At 51.7% G+C, this 23,888-nt stretch overlaps 1 protein-coding gene across 1 annotated transcript in view; it reads left to right on the forward strand.

Annotated features, from left to right (window-relative positions):
• The first annotated feature begins 1,425 nt into the window (after positions 1-1,425).
• Positions 1,426-23,888, forward strand: part of LOC138293672 (glycerol kinase-like) — a 102,851-nt gene continuing 80,388 nt past the window's right edge. Inside the window, exon 1 of the mRNA XM_069232977.1 lies at positions 1,426-2,333. The gene's annotated coding sequence lies outside the window, so the exon portion shown is untranslated. The remainder of the gene's footprint in view (positions 2,334-23,888) is intronic.

Here is a 23,888-nt window from a genome sequence, read left to right on the forward strand (position 1 = left end):
CCCCTGTCACTGCCCAATCTCACTGCCCCCTGTCACTGCCCAGTGCCACGGCCCCGTCAGGGCTTCTGTCACTGCCCAGTCTCACTGCCCCCTGTCACTGCCCAGATCCACTGCAATGTTAGGGCCTCTGTCACTGCCCAATCTCACTGTCCTTGTCACTGCCCAATCTCACTGCCCCCTGTCACTGCCCAGTGCCATGGCCACGTCAGGGCTTCTGTCAATGCCCTATCTCACTGCCCCCTGTCACTGTCCAGTGCCACTGCCACTTCAGGGCCTATACCACTGCCCCCTATCTCTGCCCAATGTCACTCCCTAATGCCACGGCCACGTCAGAGCCTCTGTCACTGCCCCCTATCACTGCCCAATGTCACTCCCTAATGCCACGGCCACGTCAGAGCCTCTGTCACTGCCCAATCTCACTGCCCCCGTCACTGCCCAGTGCCACGGCAACATCAGGTCCTCTGTCACTGCCCAATCTCACTGCCCCCTGTCACTGCCTAATGCCACTGCCACGTCAGGGCCTCTGTCACTGCCCAATCTCACTGCCCCCTGTCACTGCCCAGTGCAACTGCCACGTCAGGGCCTCTGTCACTGCCCAATCGCACTGCCACCTGTCACTGCCTAATGCCATTGCCATGTCAGGGCCTCTGTCACTGCCCAATCTCACTGCCCAGCGCTACTGCCACTCCAGGGCCTCTGTCACTGCCCAATCTCACTGCCTCCGTCACTGCCCAGTGCCACTGCCACGTCAGAGCTTCTGTCAATGCCCAGTCTCACTGCCCCTGTCACTGCACAGTGCCACTGCCACGTCAGAGCCTCTGTCACTGCCCCCTGCCACTGCACAGTGCCAGTGCCACTGCCCCTTCAGGGTCTCTGTCACTGCCCCTCTGCCACTGCACAGTACCACTGCCCCTGTCACTGCCTCCTATCACTGCCCCTGCCACTGCCCAGTGCCACTACCACGTCAGAGCCTCTCCCCCTGCCACTGCCCAATGTCACTGCCCAATGCCACGGCCCCTGTCCATTCCACTGCCCCTGAGAGTGACGGGTGACTGCTGCAGAGCTCTGTCACTGTCCCCTTGCCACTGCCCAATGGCACGGCCTGGGCAGAGGCCTCTGTCCAAGCGACTGCCTCTGAGAGTGCACAGTGCCCAGTCACTGCCCAGGACCCCGGTCACCTCTGAGCCCCGACATGCCACTGCCCAGTTCCATTTCCCGGTATTATGATCGTCACAGGCGCCTGTCACTAGTGAATCACTGTCTTTGCTTCCTGCTGGTGCACACTGTCCCCGACCCTGCACTCCTTGCAGCTGATTGTGAAAACTTCCTGTCAGTGCCACTTGCACCCAGTCTCTGTCACTCTCCTAGCGCCTCTGTCACAGGCCCTACCCCTGGCGCTAGCTCCTGGTGAAAGAGCTGTCAGTACCCCTTGTTCTCAATCTTTATCACACTGCTAGCGCCTCTGTCACAGGCCCTGCCCCTGGCGCTAGTTCCTGGTGAAAGAGCTGTCAGTACCCCGTGTTCTCATTCTTTATCATTCTCCTAGCGCCTCTGTCACAGGCCCTGGCGCTAGCTCCTGGTGAAAGAGCCGTTAGGGCCCCTTGTACTCATTCTTTATCAATCTCCTAGCGCCTCTGTCACAGACCCTGCCCTTGGCACTAGCTCCTGGTGAAAGAGCTGTCAGTGGCTCTTGTAGTCCTTGGCGCTGGCTCCCCGTGAAAGAGCTGTCAGTGCCCCGTGTAGTAATTCTTCATCACTCTCCTAGCGCCTTTGTCGCAGACCCTGTCCTTGGCGCTATCTCCTGGTGAAAGAGCCGTCAGCGCCCCTTGTAGTCCTTGGCGCTAGCTCCTGGTGAAAGAGCAGTCAGTACCCCTTGTACTCATTCTTTATCACTTTCCTAGAGCGTCTGCCACAGGCACTGTCCTTCGCGCTAGCTCCTTGTGAAAGAGCCGTCAGTACCCCTTGTACCCATTCTTTATCACTCCCCTAGCGCCTTTGTCACACACCCTGTCCTTGGCGCTAGCCCCTGGTGAACACCTCCTGGGGCACCACCCTAGCTCAGCTGTGTTTCACAACCTGCTTGCACTTCCTCGCCCACTGCCGGTGTTGCAAGCCTCCTGAGTACCAGTGGTTGTCAGTCCCGGGTCACCTGTGCCAGGTGACCACCCTGCCAGCTTCGGGTGCGCCTTGCTGTGCCCTTGTGTGAGCGCCTCGCCGGTAGCTGCCCGCCTTCCTGCCCGCAGCGCTGGCAATAGGTGACAGGTCCCTGCCTCTGTGCCCTGCCGGAAGGGCCGGAGTCCCCCTGGGCTCTGGAACAGCGACACCCCCTCCAGGTAAGGAAGCGTCCTTTACTCTCGCGATCAGTCAGGGTTTCACCCACAGGAGACCTCCAAAGCTTCACCTAGTGCTGCTGGTGTCAGCTGTACCCTCTCTGCCTCTCTGCTGTGCCCTCTCTGCCTCTCTGCTGTGCCCTCTCTGCTGTGTCCTCTCTGCTGTGCCCTCTCTGCCTCTCCGCTGTGCCCTCTCTGCTGTGCCCTCTCTGTCTCTCTGCTGTGCCCTCTCTGCCTCTCTGCTGTGCTCTCTCTGCTGGGCTCTCTACTCCCTCCGCTCTGCCCTCTCTGCCTCTCTGCTGTGCCCTCTCTGCCTCTCTGCTGTGCCCTCTCTGTCTCTATGCTGTGCCTCTCTGCTGGGCTCTCTTCTCCCTCTGCTGTGCCCTCTCTGTCCCTCCACTGTGCCCTCTCTGTCTTTCTGCTGTGCCCTCTCCGCTTTGCCCTCCCTGTCTCTGTGCCCTCTCTGCTTCTCCGCTGTGCCCTCTCTGCCTCTCCACTGTGCCCTCTCTGTCTCTCTGCTGTGCCCTCTCTGCCTCTCTGCTGATCCCTCTCTGTCTCTCTGCTGTGCCCTCTCTGCCTCTCTGCTGGGCTCCCTACTGTCTCCGCTATGCGCTCTCTGCCTCACTTCTGTGCCCTCTCTGTCTCTATGCTGTGCCCTCTCTGCCTCTCTGCTGTGCCCTCTCTGTCTCTCTGCTGTGCCCTCTCTGCCTCTCTGCTGTGCCCTCTCTGCCTCTCTGTTGCTGTTCCCTCTCTGCCTCTCCGCTGTGCCCTTTCTGCCTCTCTGCTGTGCCCTCTATGTTGGGCTCCCTACTTCCTCCACTCTGTCCTCTCTGCCTCTCTGCTGTGCCCTCTCTGTCTCTATGCTGTGCCTCTCTGCTGGGCTCTCTACTCCCTCTGCTGTGCCCTCTCTGTCTCTTCGCTGTGCCCTCTCTACCTCTCTGCTGTGCCCTCCCTGTCTCTGTGCCCTCTCTGCCTCTCCGTTGTGCCCTCTCTGCCTCTCTGCTGTGCCCTCTCTGCTGTGTCCTCTCTGCTGTGCCCTCTCTGCCTCTCCGCTGTGCCCTCTCTGCTGTGCCCTCTCTGTCTCTCTGCTGTGCCCTCTCTGCCTCTCTGCTGTGCTCTCTCTGCTGGGCTCTCTACTCCCTCCGCTCTGCCCTCTCTGCCTCTCTGCTGTGCCCTCTCTGCCTCTCTGCTGTGCCCTCTCTGTCTCTATGCTGTGCCTCTCTGCTGGGCTCTCTTCTCCCTCTGCTGTGCCCTCTCTGTCCCTCCACTGTGCCCTCTCTGTCTTTCTGCTGTGCCCTCTCCGCTTTGCCCTCCCTGTCTCTGTGCCCTCTCTGCTTCTCCGCTGTGCCCTCTCTGCCTCTCCACTGTGCCCTCTCTGTCTCTCTGCTGTGCCCTCTCTGCCTCTCTGCTGATCCCTCTCTGTCTCTCTGCTGTGCCCTCTCTGCCTCTCTGCTGGGCTCCCTACTGTCTTCGCTATGCGCTCTCTGCCTCACTTCTGTGCCCTCTCTGTCTCTATGCTGTGCCCTCTCTGCCTCTCTGCTGTGCCCTCTCTGTCTCTCTGCTGTGCCCTCTCTGCCTCTCTGCTGTGCCCTCTCTGCCTCTCTGTTGCTGTTCCCTCTCTGCCTCTCCGCTGTGCCCTTTCTGCCTCTCTGCTGTGCCCTCTATGTTGGGCTCCCTACTTCCTCCGCTCTGTCCTCTCTGCCTCTCTGCTGTGCCCTCTCTGTCTCTATGCTGTGCCTCTCTGCTGGGCTCTCTACTCCCTCTGCTGTGCCCTCTCTGTCTCTTCGCTGTGCCCTCTCTACCTCTCTGCTGTGCCCTCCCTGTCTCTGTGCCCTCTCTGCCTCTCCGTTGTGCCCTCTCTGCTGTGCCCTGTCTGCTGGGCTCTCTACTCCCTCCGCTGTGCCCTCTCTGCCTCTCTGCTGTGCCCTCTCTGCCTCTCTGCTGTGCCCTCTCTGCCTCTCTGCTGTGCCCTCTCTGTCTCTATGCTGTGCCTCTGTGCTGGGCTCTCTACTCGCTCCGCTGTGCCCTCTCTGACTCTCTGCTGTGCCCTCTATGCTGTGCCCTCTCTGCCTCTCCGCTGTGCCCTCTCTGCCTCTCTGCTGTGCTCTCTCTGTCTCTCTGCTGTACCCTCTCTGCCTCTCTGTCTCTGTGTCCTCTCTGCCTCTCTGTTGCTGTGCCCTCTCTGCCTCTCTGCTGTACCCTCTCTGCCTCTCCGCAGTGCCCTCTCTGCCTCTCTGTTGTGCTCTCTCTGCTGGGCTCTCTACTCCCTCTGCTGTGCCCTCTCTGCCTCTCTGCTGTGCCCTCTCTACCTCTCTGCTGTGCCCTCTCTGTCTCTATGCTGTGCCTCTGTGCTGGGCTCTCTTCTCCCTCCGCTGTGCCCTCTCTGTCCCTCCACTGTGCCCTCTCTGTCTTTCCGATGTGCCCTCTCTGGCTCTCTGCTGTGCCCTCCCTGTCTCTGTGCCCTCTCTGCGTCTCCGCTGTGCCCTCTCTGCCTCTCCGCTGTGCCCTCTCTGTCTCTCTTCTGTGCCCTCTCTGCCTCTCTGCTGATCCCTCTCTGTCTCTCTGCTGTGCCCTCTCTGCCTCTCTGCTGGGATCCCTAACCCCTCCGCTGTGCGCTCTCTGCCTCACTTCTATGCCCTCTCTGTCTCTATGCTGTGCCCTCTCTGCCTCTCTGCTGTGCCCTCTCTGTCTCTATGCTGTGCCCTCTCTGCCTCTCTGCTTTGCCGTCTCTTTCTCTATGCTGTGCCTCTCTGCTGGGCTCTCTACTCCCTCCACTGTGCCCTCTCTGCCTCTCCGCTGTGCCCTCTCTGCCTCTCTGCTGTGCCCTCTCTGCCTCTCTGCTTTGCCGTCTCTTTCTCTATGCTGTGCCTCTCTGCTGGGCTCTCTACTCCCTCCACTGTGCCCTCTCTGCCTCTCAGCTGTGCCCTCTCTGCCTCTCTGCTGTGCCCTCTCTGTCTCTCCGCTGTGCCCCCTCTGCCTCTCTGCTGTGCCCTCTGTGTCTCTCTGCTGTGCCCTCTCTGTCTCTATGCTGTGCCCTCTCTGTCTCTCCTCTGTGTCCTCTCTGACGCTGTGCCCTCTCTGCCTCTCTGCTGTGCCCTCTCTGCCTCTCTGCTGTGCCCTCTCTACCTCTCTGCTGTGCCCTCTCTGTCTCTCTGCTGTGCCCTCTCTGCCTCTCTGCTGTGCCTTCTCTGTCTCTCTGCTGTGCCCTCTCTACCTCTCTGCTGTGCCCTCTCTGCCTCTCTGCTGTGCCCCCTCTGCTGTGCCCTCTCTGCCTCTCCGCTGTGCCCTCTCTGTCTCTCTGCTGTGCCCTCTCTGCCTCTCTGCTGTGCCCTCTCTGTCTCTGTGCTGTGCCCTCTCTGTCTCTGTGCTGTACCCTCTCTGCTGTGCCCTCTCTGTCTCTCTGCTGTGCCCTCTCTTCCTCTCTGCTGTGCCCTCCCTATCTCTGTGCCCTCTCTGCCTCTCTGCTGTGCCCTCCCTGTCTCTGTGCCCTCTCTTCCTCTCCACTGTGCCCCCTCTGTCTCTCTGCTGTTCCCTCTCTGCCTCTCTACTGTGCCCTCTCTGTCTCTCTGCTGTGCCCTCTCTGCTCTTCCCTCTCTGTCTCTCTGCTGTGCCCTCTCTGCCTCTCTGCTGTGCCCTCCCTGTCTCTGTGTCCTCTCTGCCTCTTTTTTGTGCCCTCCCTGTCTCTGTGCCCTCTCTGCCTCTCCGCTGTGCCCTCTCTGTCTCTCTGCTGTTCTCTCTCTGCCTCTCTGCTGTGCCCTCTCTGCCTCTCCGCTGTGCCCTCTCTGCTGTGCCCTCTCTGCCTCTCCGCTGTGCCCTCTCCGTCTCTCTGCTGTGCCCTCTCTGCCCCTCTGCTGTACCCTCTCTGTCTCTCTGCTGTGCCCTCTCTCCCTCTCTGCCTCTCTGCTGTGCCCTCTATGCCTCTCCGCTGTGCCCTCTCTGCCTCTCTGCTGTGCCCTCTCTGTCTCTCTGCTGTGCCCTCTCTGCCTCTCTGCTGTGTTCTCTCTGTCTCTGTGATGTGCCTCTCTGTTGGGCTCTCTACTTCCTCCGCTGTGCCCTCTCTGCCTCTCCACTGTGCCCTTTCTACTCCCTCCACGGTCCCCTCTCTATCTCTCTGCTGTGCCATCTCTGTCTCTGTGCCCTCTCTGCCTCTCCGCTGTGCCCTCTCTGTCTCTCTGCTGTTCCCTCTCTGCCTCTCTGCTGTGCCCTTTCTGTCTCTATGCTGTGCCTCTCTGATGGGATCCCTACTCCCTCCGCTGTGCCCTCTCTGCATCTCTGCTGTGCCCTCTCTGCCTCTCTGCTGTGCCCTCTCTGCCTCTCTGCTGTGCCCCATCTGCTGTGCCCTCTCTGCCTCTCCGCTGTGCCCTCTCTGCTTCTCTGCTGTGCCCTCTCTGTCTCTCTGCTGTGTCCTCTCTCCCTCTCTGCTGTGCCCTCTCTGTCTCTCTGCTGTGCCCTCTCTGCTGTGCCCTCTCTGCCTCTCTGTTGTGCCCCCTCTGCTGTGCCCTCTCTGCCTCGCCGCTGTGCCCTCTCTGTCTCTCTGCTGTGCCCTCTCTGCCTCTCTGCTGTGCCCTCTCTGTCTCTCTGCTGTGTCCTCTCTCCCTCTCTGCTGTGTCCTCTTTGTCTCTCTGCTGTGCCCTCTCTGCCTCTCCGCTGTGCCATCTCTGCCTCTCTGCTGTGCCCTCTCCGCTGAGCCCTCTCTGCCTCTCTGCTGTGCCCTCTCTGTCTCTCTGCTGTGCCCTTTCTGTCTCTCTGCTGGGCCCTCTCTGCCTCTCCGCTGTGCCATCTCTGCCTCTCTGCTGTGCCCTCTCCACTGTGCCCTCTCTGCCTCTCTGCTGTGCCCTCTCTGCCTCTCTGCTGTGCTCTCTCTGTCTCTCTGCTGTGCCCTCTCTATCTCTCTGCTGTGTTCTCTCTGACTCTATGCTGTGCCACTCTGCTGGGCTCTCTACTCCCTCCGCTGTGCCCTCTCCGCCTCTCCACTGTGCCCTCTCTACTCTCTCCGCTATGCCCTCTCTGCCTCTCTGCTGTGCCCTCTCTGTCTCTCTGCTGTGCCCTTTCTGTCTCTATGCTGTGCCTCTCTAATGGGCTCCCTACTCCCTCCACTGTGCCCTTTCTGCCTCTCCGCTGTGCCCTCTCTGCCTCTCTGCTGTGCCCTCTCTGCCTCTCCGCTGTGCCCTCTCTCCCTCTCTGCTGTGCCCTGTCTGACACTCCGCTGTGCCCTCTCTGTCTCTGCTGTGCCCTCTCTGCCTCTCTGCTGTGCCCTCTCTGCCTCTCCTCTGTGTCTTCTCTGCCTCTCTGCTGTGCCCTCTCTGTCTCTCCGCTATGCCCTCTCTCCCTCTCTGCTGTGCCCTCTCTGCCTCTCTGCTGTGCCCTCCCTGTCTCTGTGCCCTCTCTGCTGTGCCCTCCCTGTCTCTGTGCCCTCTCTGTCTCTCTGCTGTGCCCTCCCTGTCTCTGTGCCCTCTCTGCCTCTCTGCTGTGCCCTCCCTGTCTCTGTGCCCTCTCTGTCTCTCTGCTGTGCCCTCTCTGCCTCTCCGCTGTGCCCTCCCTGTCTCTGTGCCCTCTCTGTGTCTCTGCTGTTTCCTCTCTGCCTCTCTGCTGGGCTCCCTACTCCCTCCGGTGTGCGCTCTCTGCCTGTCTGCTGTGCCCTCCCTGTCTCTGTGCCCTCTCTGCCTCTCTGCTGTGCCCTCCCTGTCTCTGTGCCCTCTCTGTGTCTCTGCTGTTTCCTCTCTGCCTCTCTGCTGGGCTCCCTACTCCCTCCGGTGTGCGCTCTCTGCCTGTCTGCTGTGCCCTCCCTGTCTCTGTGCCCTCTCTGCCTCTCCGCTGTGCCCTCCCTGTCTCTGTGCCCTCTCTGTGTCTCTGCTGTTTCTTCTCTGCCTCTCTGCTGGGCTCCCTACTCCCTCCGGTGTGCGCTCTCTGCCTGTCTGCTGTGCCCTCCCTGTCTCTGTGCCCTCTCTGCCTCTCCACTGTGCCCTCTCTGCCTCTCTGCTGTGCTCTCTCCCTCTATGTCTCTGCCCCTTCTATTATGCTCCCAGCCCCCTCTGCTTTGTTTTTTGTCCCCTTTGCTGTGCTCCCCAACCCTCTGCTGTGGTCTGTCTACCACCTCTTTTGTGGTCTCTCTCACTACCACATCTACTCTTGTCTCTCTCTCTACCACCTCTGGTGTGGTCTCTTTTTCTACCACCTCTGCTGTGGTCTATCTCTCTCTCTACCTCCTCTGCCGTGGTCTCTGCCCTCTCTGCTGTGATCCCCACCTTCTGCTGTGCCCTCTGCCCTCCCTGCTCTGCTGTGCCTCACACTCAAGGGAGTAGAGAACATTAGAACACCCCCACACACTTTGAACCAAAACTCTGGTGGAAACATGCCAGGAAGCAAATGGCCCCTCCTTTTCTTCTTCCATCCAAGCATCTATCTATTTATCCTTTCACCCACCCACTGATGGCCACTATTTCATCTTTACATTATGTCATCCATTAACTCTTTCATCCATCATTCAATCTATCCTCATTCCATACACTAGCTATTCCATCCATCCATCCATCTATCCATCCATCCATCCATCCATCCATCATCTACGCATGGATCCATCCACACATCCACCCACCCAAACTTCCATCCTTTGACTTACCCATCCATCAATAAAGCCATCCTTCCTCGCTGTCAGATTTCTCTTTACTCTATCTTTACCTGTTCATCCACCTATTCATTTACTTATCCTTTCACCTGCTCATCCACCTGTCTAGCTAACCCAAAAGACTGCGGGGGAAAAATGGACCAGTGTCCATCCTCATTCATTAACCCACTCATCCATCCTCCTGTCACTCTTCCTACCTTTCACTCTTGCTTCCTCCTCTTCAATGGTGTTTTCTTTTCCTCCCTTTCTATCTCCCCATCTCTCACTGGTATTTCTCTATAGAGTTCATTATGAGCTTTTGTCTGCCAAGTTACAAGCAGAAGAGACCCATGAAGGATGTCACCCCTTAAGCTCCTCAAGGGAGGGGGTCACCGCACCCATCCTCATCCTCTCTGCTGGCCTCTACTCCCTCTCCTGTGGAGTGTCCACCTCCTCTTCTCTGATTCCTTCCACCCCTCTGCTCTGTTTCTGCCCCCGCAGTGCTGTCTCTGCCATTTCTCTGCTGTGCTCTCTACCCCTCTGCTGTGTTGTCTGTCCCTTCTGTTGTGCAGTCTAGTTTCTATCCCTCTTTTGTGATCTCTTCCTCCCCTCCACTCTGTCTCTTTCCCATCAGTGCTGTTTGTGCCCCCTGAAGTGCTGTGTTTGCCATCCCTCTGCTAGAATCTCTGCCCCCCCTGCTCTGCTCTCTCTCTGTCTGCAACCCCTCTGTGGCCAAGGCCAGACTGGCCCTACCGGGCATCGGGTGTTTCCCCGGGAGGCTGGAATGGTGGGGGGCTGCTTTTGTTACTGGGGGCTGGTTTTGTAGCAGTGCAGAATTTTTAAAAGCACTGCAGAGTGCCTTTTATATCCAACAGTTTTCAGGCAACCATGAAAGTGCCAAGATCACTCTGGTGTTTATTCTACCTGCTGGAGACAAATCAGAGTTTTGTCTAGTGGCAATTTTGACTCATCTAAGGTAGCGCAGATAGTTAATATGCCGGCCGCAAAGAATGTGCACTATGCAGAGTACAAAATAGTATTTTATGTGGTTTGCTCAGAGGGATACTGCATTTGTCAAAGAGATCTTTTTGTTACTATGCAGTTCATAAGTTCCATTCATAATCTAGCTCAGTGAGCTATGAACTGCCATCAAAGAGCTGCGTGCAAACTGCATAAAAACAGTTAAAAGTTAAATTTTTTCCCATTCTTGGATTATCCTAATATGCTAAAAAAAAAAAATTGGGGTAGAAATAAATTGCTATAAGTAAAGTCATCCATAACCACTGTCTTATACTCTGAAACCTGAGTTTATTCTTCCCACCAAGCACTCTTAAAAATACTTGCCAGTATGGATGACTTGTGAATGCGACACCTTGCAGTCCCCTTTGTCTTATGTAACATTTTCTGTGCACTGATTTACACATGTATGATTCATTGTCTCTGTAAGTGTGTTCGATGTAAAGTGCTCTGACACCCTATCCTGGGAAGAGAGGCACTATAGAACAAATGAAATACATGTGAGAGAGGTGCTCTGAAGAGATGATAGGCACTGTTACGGGGTGATGGTGAGGGAATCATTGAAGAGCCCCAGTAGAGATTGCAGTATCCTGGTGCACTGTAAGGTCATCATTTACTGTGCTTTAAAAACGAATACAATTGAATATATAATGGAACATTTGTTGTAAACTGCACCATTTTTCCCATTTTTCCCAATTTTTCTTAGGGAGGAGAACTCCCCACCCAGTCCCTATTGTGGTGGTCAGACTAGCTATGCACCGTATGAGGGCTGGTCTGGCAAAATTTGCCAGGGCTGTATTGAGTTCCCAGTCCGGCCCCATCTGTGGCCTTCCCCCACCAGTAGTTGTGTGCCTCTGCAGTGTTAATGACGGCAGCCATATTGGAATGGTCATGTACTGGAAGCCAGTGCAGCTGTCTCCGTACTTGAGTCATATGAGCCAGTGTCACAGTCTGGACTGACTGGTTCTGAGTTATCTGAAACCGGTGCAAGAATCCTGTAGACAGACTGCCATGACGTGTGTTGAGGTAGCCCTATGATGAGAACCAATAAGATTATTTTACCCTTGGCCTATCCTGGTAAGATCTCCCTCAGCTCTTGGGCCTGTGTGGATTGCCTGTGAGACTGCGGGAAACAATGGACAAGTGTGTCACTCATGGATGTTAAATGACCAAAAGGCCAGGGGTAGCGAAAACGACATCACTGGCCATTTGACCTTTACTTCGACTCCCACGTACATACGCATTCACACATACTCATACTCTCTCTCACATACGTAAAACACTCTCATCCGCAAGCATGCACACTACATACATGTAAAATAATTTTTTTCTTACCTCTGCTCCAGGGAGGGTGATATTCCACCTGACTGTATTCCATTTTTATTACAATAATAGTGACTCATATAATATAATTCACTATTAGTACAAGCATTTGCAATGCAATAGGTCTTGCATTTGCTTGAGTTAGAGTTCTTGGCGTTGTAAATTCATAACTGGACTTTTCTTGCCACATAAATTGGTCAATCCTGCCTCATTATTTTGTCTTTTCCTCCTGCCACTTAATTGCAGTGGCCCTGCATATAACTAAAGCACTTCCATTTACCTCCTTCCTCTATCTGCAGCCATAAATGAAAATGTTACCATTTAGCATCCTAATTTAAATCTGCCATGCTAATTTCAATAGAATACCACTTTCACCATCCCACCATCAGAGTTGCTGGCTGGCTAACACAATTCCCAAAACAAAACAACCACGGAGGAGTAACGAGAGAAATAAACTAGAAGGGTCACCCACACATATCAAGAGTGTTAAACAGTCATAGTGTTATAAGGAAGTTATGTTGGCCTCAATCATGGTCATAATTACGAAAGGGAGAACTTAATAAAACATATGCAATTATCATATAAAACCAATAAAAAACTTTGTCAGAAATAAATGTTGGATTTAGAAAGTAATGCACAGAACAGCCCCTAGAAGACACCACAATGAAAATAGCATTTGTAAGAATTATGGTCATGTTACCATATAGTTAGCCCCTAGTAGGCATAATGACATGAAAAGAAAATGACTGAAAGTAATGCAGTGTAACCATATATTTAGCCCCTGCCTGGCGTAGTGCATTACACATTTTCAGGGCTAGCAGGCCTACTGCAATAGTATTACAAACAAGACCCTTAAAACACAATCTACTCTCCGCTGTAAAGCAAAAGCTCCAGACATGAGAGAGGTTAAAAAGACACTGAATGGATGGAGAGGTTATTATTTTGGGGTCCCCACTAACCTAGTGTGGGGACCCAGGGTGATCCAGACCGAAAGAGCACATTGTGCTCAATGTTTTGAAGGCGGTCCCATTGTCCTAGGACCACCACAGGCTGAGTTCTGAGCAAAAATGTTTTGTAAAAAAATACCTTGCAAAGCATGACCAAGTGCAGTAGTATGTTGACAGTAATGCTCAGAACAGTCCCTAGAGAACACCAAAATAAAAATGTAATTTGTAAGAAACATGGTCATCTAAGCAGATATTTAGCCCCTAGAAGGCATAGGCCCATATTTATACTTTTTGACGCTAAACTGCGCTAACGCAGTTTAGCGGCAAAAATTTTTGCGCCGTCTAACGCCATTCTGAAGCGCCATGCGGGCGCCGTATTTATGGAATGGCGTTAGCCGGCGCAAGCAGACCGGCGCTGCCTGGTTTGCGTGGAAAAAAACCACGTACACCAGACAGCGCCGGCGTAGGGGGAAAATGGCGTATGGGCGTCTTAAAATGGGGCAAGTCAGGTTACGTCGAAAAAATCGTCGTAACTCGACTTGCGCCATTTTTTTTCTACGCCCATCCCCCATCAACATGACTCCTATCATTGTAAAGATAGGAGTCATGCCCCCTTGCCCAATGGCCATGCCCAGGGGACTTATGTCCCCTGGGCATGGCCATTGGGCATAGTGGCATGTAGGGGGGCACAAATAAGGCCCCCCTATGCCACAAAAAAAAATTGAAAAATAACAAAAATTATACTTACCTGAACTTACCTGTACTTCACTGGGTTTGGTCCCTCCATCCTTGGGTGTCCTCCTGGGGTGGGCAGGGGTGGCAGGGGGGGTCCCTGGGGGCAGGGGAGGGCACTGTGGGCTCATTTTGAGCCCACTTGTCCCTTAACGCCATCCCTGACCCAGGCGTTAAAAAGCGGCGCAAATGCGCCGTTTTTGGCCACGCCCACTCCCGGGCGTCATTTTTGCCCGGGAGTATAAATACCACGTAAAGGCCTGGGAGTCATTTTTTAAGACGGGAACGCCTCCCTTGCATCTCATTAACGCAAGGAAGGGGTTCACGCTAAAAAATGACGCTCACTCCGGGCACTTTGGCGCCCGAAGCGTCTAACGCCATAGTATAAATATGGCGTTAGTTGGCGTTAGTTTAGCGTCGAATTTGCGTCGAAAAAAACGACGCAAATTCGGCGCAACCAGAGTATAAATACGGCCCATAGTGCCTTACACGTTTTCACAAACCACTCTGGGCTGTAAAACAAAAGTTCCAGCCATGAGAGCATTTACACAGACACTGAATGGTGGGAGGTGTTATTATTTTGGGGTCCCCACCAACCTAGTGTGGGGTACCAGAGATGATGTAGACAGAAAGAGCACATTGTGGTGAACGTTTTGGGTGTGGCCCCATTGTCCTAAGACTACCAGAGACTGAGTTATGAGCAAACTATTGTGAAAAATAATTATTGCAAAACATTATGGGGCGAGTTATCCGAGTGCAGTGAATATTTAAGTATCAGCTCTCTAACTGTGTCGGGAGAGCTGCTTTGAGGATTTGTGTGTCTTTTATGTAAGCATCTATCAATTACAAGTTTTTTTGTGGAAGCTATGGAGGGCGAAGGGGAGAGTCAAAAGAACAGTTTGAACAACGTGACCAGCGCTTCAATACCGCCAATGGAGTTTGCAATGTTCTACGCTGTGAGCACTGTGAGCGCCATGGCCGCCATGGAGAACAAAGGGGAGAGACAAAAGAAAAAAACAGTTCGCCCATGCAGAAAAATATTGCTTATCATGCAATAATCTATGTCCCAGGGTAAGTCTGCAAGGTGGTAACAAAACCGCCCCAAGGCTGGACAAGCTTAAAGCATTCACCAATGACATCAAGGGATATTTGAAAGGGAAGCTCACGAACGAGTGAAAGTGATGGGTGTGAGGTGGGCGTGGTTAGAAGCCCACAGAATATTTACAACAGGTCAAAGCGCTTACACACTTGACCTAGTGAGAGGCAAAAAATTAGGGGAGAGGCAAGCCAAGGATCCCAGGTCTAACACCATAGGGAAAAGATATTGAGTCCACTACTCCTGCAGAAGGTCCCACACTGTCAGGACTTAAAAGTACTTCTAAGGAGAATGAACCAGTTATCAAACAAGTGATAACACAGTGCTAAACACATAAAATGGGAAATAATTCAAAATGAAAAAATAATAATTACAGATTAAAATTAAAACCAGCTGCACACTTTTTGTTAAAGTACCTAGATAGAGCCTGGCACCGGCCGTGTACACAGTAAAGGGTGAGGCAAAGTATACAAATGTGATCAGTAAAGCTTCTATTGCAGTGGTGTGAGACAATTAGCCTATATAAACACCAACAACGTGCAGCTAAAGGGGCAGAAAGAATCACCCTGGTAATCTTAAAACAAGAATTTGCAATGCAATAGGTGTCGCATTTGCTTGAGTTAGAGCTATTGGCATTGTAAATTTATAACTGGATGTTTCTTGCCACATAAATTGGGCAACCCTGTCTCATAATTTCATCTTTTCCTGACATATAATTCCAGTGGGCCTGCAAATAACTAAAACTCTTCCATTTACTTTCTTCCTCTATCTGCAGCAAAAAATGCAAATGTTGCCATTTTGAATCCTAATTTAAATCTGCCATGCTAATCCCAATAGAATACCACTTTCACCGCCCCCCATCAGAGATGCTGGCTGACTAACACAATACCCCCCAAAAAAGACACAAGCCAGCGACAGAGGTGAAACAAACTAGAAGGATCACCCAAACACATAAAGAGTGCTCAAACAGTCATAGCGCAATAAGGATGTTAAGTTGGTCTGAATCATGGGCATAATTGTATTAAAGAAAGATTATTAAAATTATCATTTAAACCTTTAGCAGAAATAAAGTTTTGGCATTAGACTGTAATGTTGAAAACAGCCCCTAGAGGGCACAATAACAAAAATATTGTTTGTAAGCAACATGGTCATGTAACCATACTGCTAACCCCAAAAGGGGATAACCCCATGAAAATAAAATCAGGAGAAAGTAATGCAGTGTAACCATATACTTAGCCCCTAGAGGACATTTTAGGGCTAGCAGGCCTACTGCAATGATATTACAAACAAGGCCTTTAAAACAAAACCTCTCCCAGATGTAAAATAAAAGTGCAGCCATGAGAACGCTTAAAAGGCACTGGATGGTGGGAGGGGTCATTAATTTGGGGTCCCCGCTAACCTAGTGTGGGGACCCAGAAATGATGTAGACAAAAGAGAGTTTTGAAGGTGGTCCCATTGTCCTAGGACCACCACAGGCTGAGTTATGAGCAAAAACGTTTTGTAAAAGTAATGCCCTGCAAAGCATTATGGGTTGAGGTTTCCTGAGTGCAGTGACTATTGTAGTATCGGTTCTCCCGCTGTGCTGCCCTTTCAAGATTTCTGTTTTACTCAAAGCGTTCTCCAATTTCAAGTGTTTCAAGGGGATGACCACAAGAAATTACTCTTATGAGGTAACTGTGAACAATGTGACCAGTGCTCCAATACTGCCGATCGAGTTCACATGTTTGTGCTGGGCGGCCCATGGCCGCTATGGAGCACGAAGCGGAGAGACAAAAGAAATAGTTGCCCACTCTGAAGAAGTATAATGCCAATTGTGCAATAATCCATATAACAGGGGCAGTGTGCAAGGCATGACAAAAACAGCCTCAAGGCGGTACAAACGTAAAGCATATACCAATGACATCAAGTGATTTTTGAAAGGCAAGCCCACAAATGAGTGAGTAGTTAAAAGCTCACAATACTAATAACAGGTCAAAGCGCTTGCATGCTCAAACTAAACAGACCGATATCCTGTGATTAGCATCAAAATAAGCAACACACACTGTGCTGGAACGTCCATGGGGCACAACACATGTCAAACGAATCAAGTTAATTGTCATCTTTTGACCACAGCACCCCAAGCAAAAAAAAAAAGACGAGTGGAAATTGAGAAAAGATGACTTAACAAAATAACAAAGTTTGCAATTTTGTTTGTCCTGCTGGCCACGGTTTTGCCAGTCACAAGCCTTCTGTTTGCAGGGCACTGGGTGTTAGAACAAAATAGTACCTCGATCACGCCGGGAGCAGTGGACAGGCACTAATTAGTATGAATCAGTGCTTAATTTGTGCTTGTTGTTTCTGGTGCTGAGCACCGGCACTTATTGTTGAGGGCCGGGACTTACTCTTCTGCCTAAAGCATTTGCTGCGAGCAAAAGACACATATGGGACAGACGGAAGAAGGGAAAAACAAAAAAGCGTCACAAGGGGAGAAAGTAGAAAGCTGCAAGAGTGAGCTGAAGGGGCAGGGAGTGGCTTTATATGGATTAAAGAGGCCCGAGATGGCTTCAGGATTACGCTGCCTCAGTATTCCGTGTTACCACATTTAATTGCAGCAGCCGCGTCTTTAAGAGGGCTTTGAGCACCTGCACGTTTTTATTTACAAATTAATCACTGGAGGGGGTGCTCGCCTGGCTCGGCCACATCTCTTAAACAAGCTCTGAATGGAAACCAACAACGAGCTTCCCTGGATCCAGGTTTACTTTCAGCTCCTAGAACAAGAGCAAGGACAGGAGAGGGGACACTGCATAGGTCTGCACCGTGACCCGGAGGCTGCTGGGCCGGGCTTGGGGCCTCTTAAAAATGTTTTCACCCACATTCACAACCCCTTCCCGTTTGCAAATGGGTTGCCATCTCCTCTACGGAGCTGGTGAAGTATTAATGTTTTGTGACCGCATCCCAGTCGCAAAACATTAATACTTATCAGTGGGACTCAGTTTTAGGAAGGGAACGCCCTGAACATGTCCCTTCCTAATACCGAATCGCAAAATAAAAATACGATTCAGTAATGTTAGAGAGTCGCATTTTGCCTTATGTACACGCCGAAAAGCATTTTACCGATTGATCGGTAAAATGCTTCGTACATCGAGTGCTTAGGATATAATGCACTTGTAATATGGCAGAATTAATAGCTCTCACATTTGTGACAGGGTAACTTGTCCACCAAACTCTAAATAAGGGCAAAGTATGTAGGTCTGGTCATCATGTGTTTTTCCAATGGGCACCCTTCCCTGTTCTTTTTAAAAATAGACTGGTTCCATTTGAGCCTCTACATGGATTAAATTCTGTGTTCAGTCAGGATCACACATCACAGGACCCGGTCAAAGCCCGTAGGCGTGGGTTTTTAAGGATGATCCATACTCTGAATTGGATGGAAGTAGCACTTCTCAGCAGAAGTGTGGAAAGCTTCACATGGTACTAGCAGCACATTAGCACACTTTCATCCCTTTAGGGACACTTGTCACACTTTTTAGCCTGGCTGCTGGAACTTCTCAGCAGGGACGTCATTCATTTCTTTCAGCAGCATCAGTACTTCTGAACAAGGTTGTTAAAGTTTTAAAAGTTCAGAACTGACATAGGGTTGTAGCCTCATCTGAGAGACTGATATTTGGTGGGAAATGGGGGTGTCTGGGTGTAGGAAAGTACCATCTTGCCTAGCATGTTACCCCCATTTTTCACTGTATATATGTTGTTTTAGTTGTATGTGTCACTGGGACCCTGGTAACCCAGGGCCCCAGTGCTCATAAGTGTGCCTGAATGTGTTACCTGTGTAGTGACTAACTGTCTCACTGAGGCTCTGCTAATCAGAACCTCAGTGGTTATGCTCTCTCATTTCTTTCCAAATTGTCACTAACAGGCTAGTGACCATTTTTACCAATTTACATTGGCTTACTGGAACACCCTTATAATTCCCTAGTATATGGTACTGAGGTACCCAGGGTATTGGGGTTCCAGGAGATCCCTATGGGCTGCAGCATTTCTTTTGCCACCCATAGGGAGCTCTGACAATTCTTACACAGGCCTGCCACTGCAGCCTGAGTGAAATAACGTCCACGTTATTTCACAGCCATTTTACACTGCACTTAAGTAACTTATAAGTCACCTATATGTCTAACCTTTACCTGGTAAAGGTTAGGTGCAAAGTTACTTAGTGTGAGGGCACCCTGGCACTAGCCAAGGTGCCCCCACATTGTTCAGAGCCAATTCACTGAACTTTGTGAGTGCGGGGACACCATTACACGCGTGCACTACATATAGGTCACTACCTATATGTAGCTTCACCATGGTAACTCCGAATATGGCCATGTAACATGTCTATGATCATGGAATTGCCCCCTCTATGCCATCCTGGCATTGTTGGTACAATTCCATGATCCCAGTGGTCTGTAGCACAGACCCTGGTACTGCCAGACTGCCCTTCCTGGGGTTTCTCTGCAGCTGCTGCTGCTGCCAACCCCTCAGACAGGCAGCTGCCCTCCTGGGGTCCAGCCAGGCCTGGCCCAGGATGGCAGAACAAAGAACTTCCTCTGAGAGAGGGTGTGACACCCTCTCCCTTTGGAAAATGGTGTGAAGGCAGGGGAGGAGTAGCCTCCCCCAGCCTCTGGAAATGCTTTGTTGGGCACAGATGTGCCCAATTCTGCATAAGCCAGTCTACACCGGTTCAGGGACCCCTTAGCCCCTGCTCTGGCGCGAAACTGGACAAAGGAAAGGGGAGTGACCACTCCCCTGACCTGCACCTCCCCTGGGAGGTGTCCAGAGCTCCTCCAGTGTGCTCCAGACCTCTGCCATCTTGGAAACAGAGGTGCTGCTGGCACACTGGACTGCTCTGAGTGGCCAGTGCCACCAGGTGACGTCAGAGACTCCTTGTGATAGGCTCCTTCAGGTGTTAGTAGCCTTTCCTCTCTCCTAGGTAGCCAAACCCTCTTTTCTGGCTATTTAGGGTCTCTGTCTCTGGGGAAACTTTAGATAACGAATGCATGAGCTCAGCCGAGTTCCTCTGCATCTCCCTCTTCACCTTCTGATAAGGAATCGACCGCTGACCGCGCTGGAAGCCTGCAAACCTGCAACATAGTAGCAAAGACGACTACTGCAACTCTGCAACGCTGATCCTGCCGCCTTCTCGACTGTTTTCCTGCTTGTGCATGCTGTGGGGGTAGTCTGCCTCCTCTCTGCACCAGAAGCTCCGAAGAAATCTCCCGTGGGTCGACGGAATCTTCGCCCTGCAACCGCAGGCACCAAAAAGCTGCATTACCGGTCCCTTGGATCTCCTCTCAGCACGACGAGCGAGGTCCCTCGAATCCAGCGACACCGTCCAAGTGACCCCCACAGTCCAGTGACTCTTCAGCCCAAGTTTGGTGGAGGTAAGTCCTTGCCTCACCTCGCTGGGCTGCATTGCTGGGAACCGCGACTTTGCAAGCTACTCCGGCCCCTGTGCACTTCCGGCGGAAATCCTTCGTGCACAGCCAAGCCTGGGTCCACAGCACTCTAACCTGCATTGCACGACTTTCTAAGTTGGTCTCCGGCGACGTGGGACTCCTTTGTGCAACTTCGGCGAGCACCGTTTCACGCATCCTCGTAGTGCCTGTTTCTGGCACTTCTCCGGGTGCTACCTGCTTCAGTGAGGGCTCCTTGTCTTGCTCGACGTCCCCTCTCTCTGCAGGTCCAATTTGCGACCTCCTGGTCCCTCCTGGGCCCCAGCAGCGTCCAAAAACGCCAAACGCACGATTTGCGTTTAGCAAGGCTTGTTGGCGTCCATCCAGCAGGAAAACAATTCTGCACGACTCTCCAAGGCGTGGGGGATCCATCCTCCAAAGGGGAAGTCTCTAGCCCTTGTCGTTCCTGCAGTATTCACAGTTCTTCAGCCTAGTAAGAGCTTCTTTGCACCAACCGCTGGCATTTCTTGGGCATCTGCCCATCTCCGAGCTGCTTGTGACTTTTGGACTTGGTCCCCTTGTTCCACAGGTACCCTCAGTCAGGAATCCATCGTTGTTGCATTGCTGATTTGTGTTTTCCTTGCATTTTCCCTCTAACACGACTATTTTGTCCTTAGGGGAACTTTGGTGCACTTTGCACTCACTTTTCAGGGTCTTGGGGAGGGTTATTTTTCTAACTCTCACTATTTTCTAATAGTCCCAGCGACCCTCTACAAGGTCACATAGGTTTGGGGTCCATTCGTGGTTCGCATTCCACTTCTGGAGTATATGGTTTGTGTTGCCCCTATCCCTATGTTTCCCCATTGCATCCTATTGTAACTATACATTGTTTGCACTGTTTTCTAAGACTATACTGCATATTTTTGCTATTGTGTATATATATCTTGTGTATATTTCCTATCCTCTCACTGAGGGTACACTCTAAGATACTTTGGCATATTGTCATAAAAATAAAGTACCTTTATTTTTAGTATAACTGTGTATTGTGTTTTCTTATGATATTGTGCATATGACACTAAGTGGTACTGTAGTAGCTTCACACGTCTCCTAGTTCAGCCTAAGCTGCTCTGCTAAGCTACCATTATCTATCAGCCTAAGCTGCTAGACACCCTATACACTAATAAGGGATAACTGGGCCTGGTGCAAGGTGCAAGTACCCCTTGGTACTCACTACAAGCCAGTCCAGCCTCCTACAGTGGGCACATCTGGTGGGACATATCAGGGCGTGCACAAGACAGCACTTGTGCAAGGCTTCAGCGTACACAGAAGAGTTACAGCCCAGGTGTCAACAGGGCAAGCTTCTCAGGGAAACACAAGCAAGTACAACGCAGACATCAGCAGTGCAAGCTTCTGTGTTGCACCCACAAACACACACACACAGACACACACATGCATACACACACACACACACAGACACACACACACCCATACACACACACACACATACACGTGTTACCGCCCTTATGGGGACTATATGTGGACACTTGCCTTGTAGGGACTAACCTTTCCTAATGTTTACAAAATTGACCAGTAACAGGACAATGTTAAGAAAAAATTGATAATACAGGATCCTGCTTCAAATTTACAAATATGTTGTTATTTAATCTCACGCACAGAACTCACACATACACACACGTACACGGACAGAGACAGCAACACTTCATTCAGATGTAGCAGGTATATCAAAGGTATGAGCCGTGCAAGCTTCTCTTGCAAACCCAAACAGGTACAACATAGACATAAGCAGTACACACACAAACACACACAACAGGCTCAGTACAGCAAGCAGAAGTGTTTCATTCAGCTGTAGCAGGTACATCACAAATATGAGCAGTGCAAGCTTCTATGGCAGCACAGACACACAAACACACACACGAGATAGGCCCAGTACAGCGAGCAACAATGCCTCATTGAGACGAGCAGGCACAGATATGAGCACTGCAAGTTTCTCTGGCGCACACACACATACAAGTACACACACATGCAACAGGCCCAGTACAGCAAGCAACAATGCCTCATTCAGACGAGCAGGCACAGACATGAGCAGTGAAACCTTCTCTGGCGCACACACACAGGCACGCACACACACACACACATACACACACACACACACACACAGAGGGCAGGCACAGTACAGCGAGCAGCAATGCCTCATTCAGATGCAACAGGCACAGATATGAACAGTGCAACCTTCTCTACGTGCACACACAAACACACATGTGACAGGCCCAGTACAGCGAGCAGCAATGCCTCAATCAGACACAGCAGGCACAGACATGAGCACTGCAAGCTTCTCTGGCGCACACACACATACAAGTACACACACATGCAACAGGCCCAGTACAGCAAGCAACAATGCCTCATTCAGACGAGCAGGCACAGACATGAGCGGTGCAAGCTTCTCTGGCGCACACACACATACACACAGACAGACACACATACACACACACACACACATGTGACAGGCCCAGCGAGCAGCAATGCCTCATTCAGATGCAGCAGGCACAGACATGAGCACTGCAAGCTTCTCTGGCGCACACACACAGGCACACAAACACACATGCAACAGGCCTAGTAAAGCGAGCAGGGATGCCTCATTCAGATGCAACAGGCACCAATATGAGCACTGCAAGCTTCTCTGGCGCACACAAACACACACACATGCCACAGGCCCAGTACAGCAAGGAGCAATGCCTCATTCAGACGCAGCAGGCACAGACAAGATCATTTCAAGCTTCTCTGGCACACACACACACGCGACAGGCCCCGTACAGCGAGCAGCAATGCCTCAATCAGACTCTTCTCTGGTGCACACACACATACAAACGCATACACATGCGACAGGCCCAATACAGCAAGCAACAATGCCTCATTCAGATCCAGCAGGCACAGATATGAGGAGTGCAACCTTCTTTCAGGAGCACACACCCAAACACACACACACACGCGACAGGCACAGTACAGTGAGCAGCAATGCCTCATTCAGACGAGCAGGCACAGACATGAGCAGTGCAAGCTTCTCTCGCGCACACACACAGGTGCACACGCACGCACACCCACACACGCACGCACACAGACGCACGCACACCCACACAGACACACAGGCATACACACACACAGGCATACACACACACAGGCATACACACACCCATGCACACCCAAACACACACAGATATGCGTGCACACGCACACACATACACACCCACTCACACACAGAGGGCAGGCACAGTACAGCGAGCAGCAATGCCTCATTCAGATGCAACACACACAGATATGAGCAGTGCAACCTTCTCTGGCGCACACACATAAGCACACACACACGCGCATGCGACAGGCCCAGTACAGCGATCAGCAATGCCTCATTCAGATGCAGCAGGCACAGACATGAGCAGTGCAAGCTTTTCTGGGGCACACACAGACACACACACACACACATGCGACAGGCCCAGTACAGCGAGCAGCAATGCCTCATTCAGATGCAGCAGGCACAGACATGAGCACTGCAAGCTTCTCTGGCGCACACACACAGACACACACACACACACACGCAGAGGACAGGCACAGTACAGCGAGCAGCAATGCCTCATTCAGATGCAGCAGGCACAGACATGAGCACTGCAAGCTTCTCTGGCGCACACACACAGACACACACACACGCAGAGGACAGGCACAGCGAGCAGCAGTGCCTCATTCAGACGCAGCAGGCACAGACATGAGCAGTGCAAGCTTCACACACACATACACACAGAGGACAAGCACAGCGAGCAGCAGTGCATCATTCAGACGCAGCAGGATAACCTAAACTCCATTGCAAGTTTAGTTCATCCTGTCTTGTTTGTCAGGTTGCACTTGACTTGCACTTCTGTGCAGGAGAATCCTGTATTTTATTTCTTGTATTTGTCTCACTTGAGGGTTCTATTTTCACACTACGGGAGCACCAATGTCAATGTTTATTTGTATATAGCATTTATTCCACCTCATTGTGCCTACGTTGAATTGCAGTTTTGTAGAAAAGAAAGAACTAACTATTGAAGTCGGTGGCTTGGATTCTTGTTTCTGTTGGGCTGGGGGCGGTAACTGAGTGATTTAGGGCTTCCGGCTTTGTTATTTAAGATCACTCACCTTTCACTGTCAATCACACTAACCCAGGGTTCTGCAAAGTCGGTCCTGGAGAGCCGGGTCCATGCCAGGTTTTTAGCATATCCACATTTAGAAAAAAGATGTTTCAGAAATCTACATTTTACTAAATGTGGATATGCTAAAAATCTGGCATGGACCAGGCTCTCCTGGACCGATCTTTGCAGAACCCTGCACTAACCGAACGTTCGGTGACTGCTGCTGCCCCACCCCTCAATCACTCAACACTGCTAC

Source organism: Pleurodeles waltl, chromosome 4_2, assembly GCF_031143425.1.
Source record: "Pleurodeles waltl isolate 20211129_DDA chromosome 4_2, aPleWal1.hap1.20221129, whole genome shotgun sequence".
Classification (NCBI taxonomy): Eukaryota; Metazoa; Chordata; class Amphibia; order Caudata; family Salamandridae; genus Pleurodeles; species Pleurodeles waltl.